The 9,555-nt window shown below is 39.9% G+C and overlaps 1 pseudogene; it reads right to left on the bottom strand.

Annotated features, from left to right (window-relative positions):
- Nucleotides 1–2,276: 2,276 nt before the first annotated feature.
- LOC126084562 (olfactory receptor 11G2-like) lies at nucleotides 2,277–3,306 on the bottom strand (annotated as a pseudogene).
- Nucleotides 3,307–9,555: the final 6,249 nt, after the last annotated feature.

Here is a 9,555-nt window from a genome sequence, read left to right as displayed (position 1 = left end):
TTTTGATGCCATTATAAGTAATACCATTAAAATATTTAATAGCTTTTGTTGCTGATATATAGAAATAAAATTAAGATTTGTATATTGGGTCATATTCAATGATTTTTAAAAATTCACCTATTAAATGTGACATTTTCATGGGAGATTATTTTGGGTATTATACATATAGAATTATACCATTTTAATTTCTTTTAGATATTACACATAAATGTATACAATTTTCCAATTGTATATCCTAACTTTCTACTCCTTGTAGCTTTATTCTTCCTGCCTAATTGCACTGGCTAGAACCTCAAGTACAATTTTAAACGCAAGTGTTTACAATGAGCATTCTTGTCTCCTTTTCAATCTCAAAGAGAAAAACTTTCAAATTAAAATATTAAGTGTATTTAATGTAGCTTTTTTTTTTTTAAATAAAACCTCATTATCAGTTAAGAAGTAATTCTTTTATCCCTGTTTTACTAAGATATTTAAAAATGGGTGATATTGAATTTTAATACGTGTTTTGCTGTATGTTTTGATAAGATATAATGTTTATACTCTTTTGTTAAAGTGATGAATTACATAGATCAATTTTCTAATGTAAAAGCAAACATGAAGTTTTCAGGTATAATTTCAATTTGGTCTTGATTTTTTTTAACATATTTTTCCTGGTTATGATCATGATTTAGCAGCTTAGCAATTAACCCTTCTGACAAATGTAACTATAAAATCTGGACAAAATACAAGCAAAATACAAGAATGGACTGGAGAACAATCTATACAGGTAAAACTTCAGGGACTACAATTCCAGGAAGAAGGCAAAAGCAAGGAAGTGTGTTCCATTCACCTCCCACACCCCCATCCCAGGATGTTTGACAATTAACTAAAAAAGAAAAAAAAAAAAAACAAACCCATTGCCATGGAGTGGATTCCAACTCACCGTGACACTATAGGACAGAGTAGAATTGTCCCATAGGGTTTCCAAGGAGCAGCTGGTGGATTCAAACTGCCAAGCTTTTGGTTAAAAAGCAGAGCTTTTAACTATGCTACCAGGGCTCCAACAATTCACTACATGGGGGGAATATGGAGACGTGGAGGTATGGGGAAGAGACTAGGGCTTGGGAGATGGAGGAATAAAGTCTGAGTAGAAAGCATTGGTTTTACTGAACCGAGGAGATAGAACATCTGGACTTTGCAACTGCCTAAGCAGCAAGTATTTGAGAAACATATTCTTGAGAGAGGCTGACCACAGAGAAGCAACACCCAGAATTTGGTGAAACCTTCCCTCAAAGCATTTTGGGATTTCTAGGAGCCCTGGTTATGAGCTCGGCTGCTAAGCAAAAGTTCAGCAATTCAAATCCAACACCCGCTCCTTGGAACACTATGGGGCAGTTCTACACTGTCCTATACAGTTGCTATGACTTGGAATTGACTCAAAGGCAATGGGTTGGGTTTTTTTTTGTTTGTTGTTCATTTTTAATGGGGTGCCTATGCCTTGGAATAGATTCAATGGCAAAGAGTTTGGTTTTTGGTTTTTCAACCGTTTGTGGAGCCCTGGTGTCTAGTAGATAAGCGCTTGGCTGCTAACCACAAGGCTGACAGGTCAAGTCCCCCAGCCACTCCCTGGAAATCCTATGGGGCAGTTCTACGCTGTCCTATAGTATTCCTATGAGTCAGAACCAACTCAATGGGTTTGGGTTTGGGGCTTTTTGGAGATGCTCATATGCAAGATGAGACTTCAAGTAATCTAGTAGAAAGCAGAAACTGAGAGTCTAAAGATATAAGCAGAGATTTCCGGAGTCACATGGTGCAAGAAGTACAGAAATAGGAGTCAGGGCACACTAGAAGTGGCCCTTGTACACAGTCCAGGCTTCAGCTGAGATCTCATGAAAGCCATGCTCCTAAGGAATTTATCCCAGGAATAAGATCAAAACTGACATAGACCGTCTTTAAAACACATAAAAATAACTCTTAAATGGGATTAAAACTATCTGCGCCTACTCTATCTACCTGCTAAAAGAAAACCTTATCTTGGTTTGGTTACTACACCCAATGTCTACAGAATTTTTTAAGCACAATGTGCTGTATTCAAAAAAAAAAAAAAAAAAAAATTGAGGCATGCTAAGAAACAGGACTAAATGATCAAAAACCAAGAGAAGAAATAGAAAATATAAACAGACTCATGGGTGGGAACAATAATATGAATGACACCTGTTTTTCTTTTTCTAAATCCAAAAAAGAGGTTACATATGAGTTTAACATTGCTTAAGAGTCTTTTTGACTGGTACTCTTCTTTATATTCTCATAAATTTATGCAGGGATCTTTTCATATCTTTGTTCCTAAGACTGTATATCACAGGGTTAAGGAGAGGTGTCACAACAGAATAAAAACGGGTCACAATTTTCTGCATTCTGTCTTCATGCCAGATGTTGGAGTCCCATACATAACCAGTACTGAGCCGCAGAAAAGTGAAACCACAGCCAGATGAGACCCACAGCCAGAAAAGCCTTTTCTTCATCCAGCTGCTGAGGGGACCCTTAGTGCAGCTCTTAGGACCAGAGTGTAGAACCCCATGATGAAGAGAAAGAGAATAATGATGGGCAGAGGGCTTAAGGTGGAGAAGACAAGCTCCATCACAGGAGCTCTTTTGCAAGTTGGTGCTAGAAGAGAACCTGGGTCACATAGGAAGTGGTCAATTATCCTGGATCCACAGAAGGACATCTGGGAAATGATGATAATGGGAATCAAGAACCAGAGGAAACCAAATATCCAGCAACTGACCACAAGATTGGTGCAGAGACAACCAGTCATAATGGTTGGATGGTGTAGAGGCTGGCAGATTGCAAGGTATCGATCAAACACCATAATCGCCAAGAAAAAGAATTCTGTAGAACCTAGGGAGAAGAAAAAGTAGAATTGGAGAAAGCACCCAGAGAAGCAGAAAATTTTGGTCTCAGAGAGGACGTTGGCCAACATGTTGGGGACAGTGGAGGTGACATACCAGATCTCCAGGAAGGAGAAGTTGGCGAGTAGGATGTACATGGGAGTGTGGAGTCTCTGATCCCAGTGCACAGCACAGATGATAGAGCCGTTCCCAATAAGAGTCAGGAGGTAGACAACAGAAAAGAGCACTAACAGGAGGATCTGACCCTCCCTGGAGCAAGGGAAGCCCAAGAGGATGAAGCCAGTGATGGTGTTGGAATTGTTGGGGGTGTTGAAGGTTTTCACGTGTCTGTGAGCTGTAAAAGACCAACAAATACTGAATAACAGCATGAAGACAGATGGGGACCCAGAGCTATATTGGAAGCATCTTGAGAAAGAAAATGAAGATTTAAGTATCAATTGCTACTCTTTTTCTTTGCTCCTGAAATATTGTCCTGGCTTGGTTTTTTGCTCTCATTCAGATTTTAACTCTGGGATCAAGTAAACTTGTTTGTGTAGAATATCGAATATACCATGGACTGCCAGTAGAACGAAAAAATCTGTACAGCCAGAATGTGCCTTAGAAGTGAGGGTGACTATACTTCATAACATGTTCTTTGCCCTTGTTATCAGGAGGGACAAATCTCTGGAGAAAAACATCATACTTCGTGCAGTAGATGGTCAGTGAATAAAAAGAAGACCCTCAACAAGGTGGATCGACACAGTGGCTGCAACAATGGGCTCAAACAAAGCAAGGATTTCGAGCCAGGCTCAGGACCAGGCAGTGTTTTATTCTGTTGAGCATGGTGTTAGTGTAAGCAGAGTCGACTTGATGGTGCCTAACAACAACAAAAACAAACATCTCCAACCTCATCTCATGGTTCTATCAATCAAACTCTCAGTCATTCTCTGTCACACACAGTGTTGTGCACATGGGTGTGCATACATGCTCTACTAATATAAGCTCTGCACATATAAAACAGGGTTCACTGGAGAAAAATTGTCAAGATGAAAAGTAACTGGGGGCCCATCATCCCCTGAGCTCTCATGATCCCACTGAGAATTGTGCATATTTGGATTGTACTCACCAAGGCCTGCCTTTCAGTAGTGAAGGACTCAACCACCCCTATAATGCCCTATACCAGGGGTGGGCAAATTTTTCTTAAATATTTTAGGACTGTGGGCCATATAGTCTCTGTCATAACAACTGAACTCCATTTTCATGGTGCAAAATAGCCACACATAACACCTAAATGAATGAACATAGCTGCATTCTAATAAAATTTTATTTCTGTCCACTGAAATTTGAATTTTACATAATTAACTTCACATTATGTCAAATGTTTTATGAACTGTTACTCTCCAATTGATTTTTCCAACCATTTAAAAATGTGAAAAACATTCTTAGCTTGCTGGTATATAAAAACAGGCAGCTGGCCAGAGATGACCCATGAACCACGGTTTGCTCACTCTTGTTCTACATATTTATAGGGACAGGAAAACAAGGACCATCAATTTGACTATAGAACAATGGAAGTTCCTTGGTTGAGCAAGTGACCTGGTTAGAAAGCTGGGGCCTCTACAGGCCAGCAGCTGGAATCAGCCTGGTCTTCTACTGAGCTAACTCAGACCTGCTGGCCAGCTTTTAGCTAAGGTACTGAAATGAGTTTCCAAAGCCATCAAAATATGTATCTACACACACACACACACACACCACACACACAATGACACACTCATACACTCACAGCCTTCCCCAACATAATACCTCAGTAATATAACTTTGGCCTTTCTGTTTCTAAAAACAGCCAAGACCTTTCCTGACTCTTATTGTCCTTCATGCTCACTGTTTATGCCCAAGTCCAGCAGAGTCTAAGGAAGAGAGTAGGTATTATGCAAATATTTGTTAAAGATGATTGTCTACACTGTCACAAACACAAAAAATATTGATATATACTTTCACTCTACATAAAGTATTTATATACGTACATACACAAGAGAGGGAGAGAGAAGGAGAGAAAGACAGAGATGTGGATAGATAAATAGATTTTGACCAGTTACTTCTTTTGAACTTTACAAAACATTTAAGATGAAATTTGAGAAGCTGGCATATAGAAGAAAGGTTCCAAATGACTTGAGGCTACTAGAGAATTCACTTAGACTTCAGGGGAATTCCATTTAAAGGAAGTAATGGGAGATTGAATGTTCTGGGTGGTAGGATGTATTCCAATCTAGATGGTTTTCTCTCCTGCACCTAAAGCTAATTAGGTCCCCACAGTCCTGGATGTAGAAGTAGAAGAGAGTGTGGGATGCAGATTCTAGGTTTAGCATTGCAACAGATTTGATTAGGCACTCCAGTGAAATCTTTTAACCTTTACGAAGTATAAGAGAGTTTGATTATATGATTCTTAACTGTTTTTTAATACAAAATGCTTATTCTTATTCCAAATATACAACAACTACACATGAGATCAAGGCTTTAACATATAGATATTTTGGGCAGGGCCAAGATGGCTGACTAGGCAGAAGCTTCCACTGAACCCTCTTTCAACAAAGACCCCCAAAAACAAATGAATCGATTATGTACTTGACAATCTATGAACCCTGACCATCAAACACATAACTAAGGTATTGACCTGAGTGACAGGGGAGTGAGAAACCATGCAGAAGCAGCGACTATTTGTGGATCCCAGCACACAATGCCCTAGCCCTGATCCCTTGGTGCTGTGATTTGGCACAAGTGCGGTGGGGCTGATGGTGGTGTCCTGAGACAAGGCAAGCAGGGTACGCAGCCCTAACCCTCTGGGGCAATCTCTGTGGGGACCCAGCCAGCGCACACAGGCTACACACTGACCTGACTGACGGCGAGCGAGAGACCATGCAGAAGCAGCGACCAGTTCCAGAGCCAGTGCAGAACCTCATCCCTGATCCCTTATTGCTGTGATTTGGCACAAGTGCAGTGGTGCTGAACCCTCTTGCAACAAAGACCCAAAAATCAAGTGAATCAATTATGTACATGACAATCTATGAACCCTGACCATCAAACACATAACTAAGGTATTGACCCGAGTGACAGGGGAGTGAGAAACTGCCCAGAAGCAGCGACTAGTTGTGGATCCCAGCGCACAGTACCCTAGCCCTGATCCCTTGGTGCTGTGATTTGGCACAAGTGCGGTGGGGCTGATGGTGGCATCCTGAGCCAAGGCAAGCAGAGAAAGCAGCCCTAACCCCCTGGGGCAATCACGGCATGAACCCAGCCAGTGCACACAAGCTACACACCAACCTGAGTGACAGGGGAGTGAAAGACCACACAGAAGCAATGACCAGTTGCAGAGCCTACGAGCAGCACCTCAGTACTGATCCCTTGGTGCTGTGCTTTGACATGAGTACACTTGGGCTGATGGTGGCTTCCCGAGACAAGGCAACCATGGGACACAGCTCTAACCCCCTGGGGCAATCTCAGCACAAATCTCAGTAGGGACCTAGCCAGTGCACACAGGCTACACACCCCTCTGCAATCTCAGATAAAACATCCTTCCCACACAAGATAAGTGATTTTTGTCTATTTTACTCTGCTACTGTCTCCTATCTATCTGATCCCTCCCCTCCCTGCCCCTGCTGGCTTCATTAACATTTGAATTCCATGGGCAAGAGATAGAAGTGCCATGCTCTTTTCTAACCCATTCTCCTGGCCTGGAAAAAGCAGCAATTAACAATCAGGGGAAAAATCCTTTCCTGACTTCCATAAATTGGGAGATCAGAACAGAAGCAGCTCCAGTCCAGGCATAAGAGATCCAGTCTTTGGCTTTCACCCCTACATGGAACCAGGTGGCTATTATAATGCAAAGGGAATTCTGTTAGAGACCTGACTGTAATTGTTTCAGCTGAGCAGTGGAGAGGCAGGTTTTGGAGGTCTGATACTACTCTACCTATTCAACAGACCCCTCACCTACCCACAGCAGGGTACTGAGGGCTGAGGCTCTATCCACACCACCAAGCCACCCACAAAAGGGGTATGAGGATAGTGGTGTCTACCAGTCTTTACAAGTACATGCATTGGGTGCAAAAGGTACAGCTGCAGAGTTCACCCACCAGATTACCCTGGAGAACAGAGACACTCCTTCCTCACTGACACTTCAGGGAAGGATGTCAACACACTACCCTCTCAGAGTGTGACCCCTGCTGCTACTAGAAACTGGTGCATACAACCATCACCACTGCTCCTCTAAGTTAGTAGGTGAGAGTCTACACCACACACTAGGTGACCGACTATCAGGACACCTGAGCTGATTCTATTCAAGAATAGTGAATGGACTCATAGGCTTATATACCTGATAACAGCTCTAACCATTTGTTAACATGGCATAAATACTTCAATGGCTCCAACACTCAAGTTAGCACACTCTGGTAGCCCATCTGGGTATATTGAAACAAAACAAAACAAGAAGATAAGACCAAGTGAGTGAATATAAAATAAATTTTTACAATAAATTATAGATGGCTTGGAGACAGCAGTCTATATCAAATCACATAAAGAAGCAGACCATGATTGCTTCTACAACTCCCCAAAACAGAGAATTAAGATCTCTCCCAGATGAAGACATACTCCTGGAATTGCCAGAGGTAGAATACAAAACACTAGTATATAGGATGCTTCAAGACATCAGGGATGACATCAGAAACGAAATAAGGCAATTTTTTTTTTTTTATAGAAAAAGCTAAGGAACACACAGATAAAACAGTTGGAGAAATTAAAAAGATTTCAAGAACATAATGAAAAATTTAATAAGCTGCAAGAATCCATAGAGAGATAGCATTCAGAAATTCAAAAGATTAACAATAAAATTACAGAACTATTTTTTAGACAACATGATAGGAAGTCAGAGGAGCAGAATTGAGGAATTGGAATGCAGAATTGGGGAGATGGTGGATAAGGCAATTGGCACCAATATATTTGAAGAAAAATCAGATAAAAGAATTTTTAAAAAATGAAGAAACCCTAAGAATCATTTTGGACTCTATCAAGAATAAATTGCATGTGAGTGGAATTCCAGAGCAGGGAGGATTAACAGAAAATACAGAGAGAATTGATGAAGATCTGCTGGCAGAAAACTTCCTGGCATGGTGAAAGATGAAAGCATTTCTATCCAAGATGTCCATCAAACCCTATACAAGGTAGATTCCAAAAGAAAATCACGAAGATATATTATCATCAAACTTGCCAAAACCAAAGTTAAAAAGAAAATTTTAAAAGCAGCCAGGGATAAAGAAAAAGTCACCTAAAAAGGAGCATCAATAAGAATAAGTTCAGACTACTCGGCAGAAACCATGCAGGCAAGAAGGCAATGGAATGACATATATAGAGCATTGAAGGAGAAAAATTGCCAGCCAAGAATCATATCCAGCAAAACTATGAAGGTGAAATTGCATCATTTACAGATAGAAACAAGCTTAGAGAATTTGCAAAAAGCATACTGAAGCTACAAGAATTCCTAAAGGAAATTCTTTGGTAAGAAAATTAATATTAGATATCAACACAAAGACACAGAACAGAACATCCTGATATAACTCAGATCGGGAAATCCCCAAAATAAAATAAGAGTAATTTTAAAAAAATGGTCAAAACAGGGAAACAATGATGTCATTATGTAAAAGGTGACAATCATTAATAAAGAAGGACTAAATACAGGAGGCATAGATCTTCCATATGGAGAGGAAATCAAGGCGATATAGGGAGATACGAGTTAGGTTTACATTTAGAAACATAAGGGGTAAATATTAAGGTAACCACCAAGAGGACTAACAACCCTAAACTTCAAAACAGAAAACGAAGATAGACATAAGGACTCAGCCAAAATAAATTCAACTACTATAAAAAAGAGGAATGCACATTTTACAAAGAAAAACTTCTCAGCACAAAAAAGTAAGTGGAAAAATGAAATTGTCAACAACACACACAAAAAAGGCATCAAAATGACAGCACTAAACTCATAAACTCATACCTATCTATAATTACACTGAATGTAAATGGACTAAATGCACCAATAAAGAGACAGAGTTGCAGATTGGATAAAAAAAACATAATCCAGCTAAATGCTGCCTACAAGAGACACACCTTAGGCTTAGAGACACAAACTAAAACTTAAAGGTTGGAAAAAAATATATCAAGCAAACAACAATCAAAAAAGAGCAGGAGTGGCAATATTAATTTCTGACAAAATAGGCTTTAAAGCCTTTATCCACAAAGGATAAAGAAGGACACTATATAATGATTAAAGGGACAATTTACCAGGAAGATATAACCATATTAAATATTTATGCACAAAATGACAGGGCTGCAAAATTCATAAAAGAAACTCTAACAACATTGAAACGTGAGATAGACACCTCCATAATTGTAGTAGGAGAATTCAATGCACCACTTTTGGTGAAGGACATGATATCCAGCAAGAAGCTCAATGAAGACACGGAAGATCTAAATGCCATAATCCACCAACCTGACTTCATAGACATATACAGAACCCTCAACAACTGCAAAGTATACTTTCTTTTCTAGTGCACATGGAACATTCTCTAGAACAGACCATATATTAGGTCATAAAGCAAGCCTTAGCAGAATCCAAAACACCGAAATATTACAAAGTATCTTCCCA

The sequence above is a fragment of the Elephas maximus genome, chromosome 10 (genome assembly GCF_024166365.1).
Source record: "Elephas maximus indicus isolate mEleMax1 chromosome 10, mEleMax1 primary haplotype, whole genome shotgun sequence".
NCBI classification, from domain to species: Eukaryota; Metazoa; Chordata; class Mammalia; order Proboscidea; family Elephantidae; genus Elephas; species Elephas maximus.
Note: the sequence above shows the minus strand (reverse complement) of the source record. Positions and strands in the feature narration are given on the sequence as shown.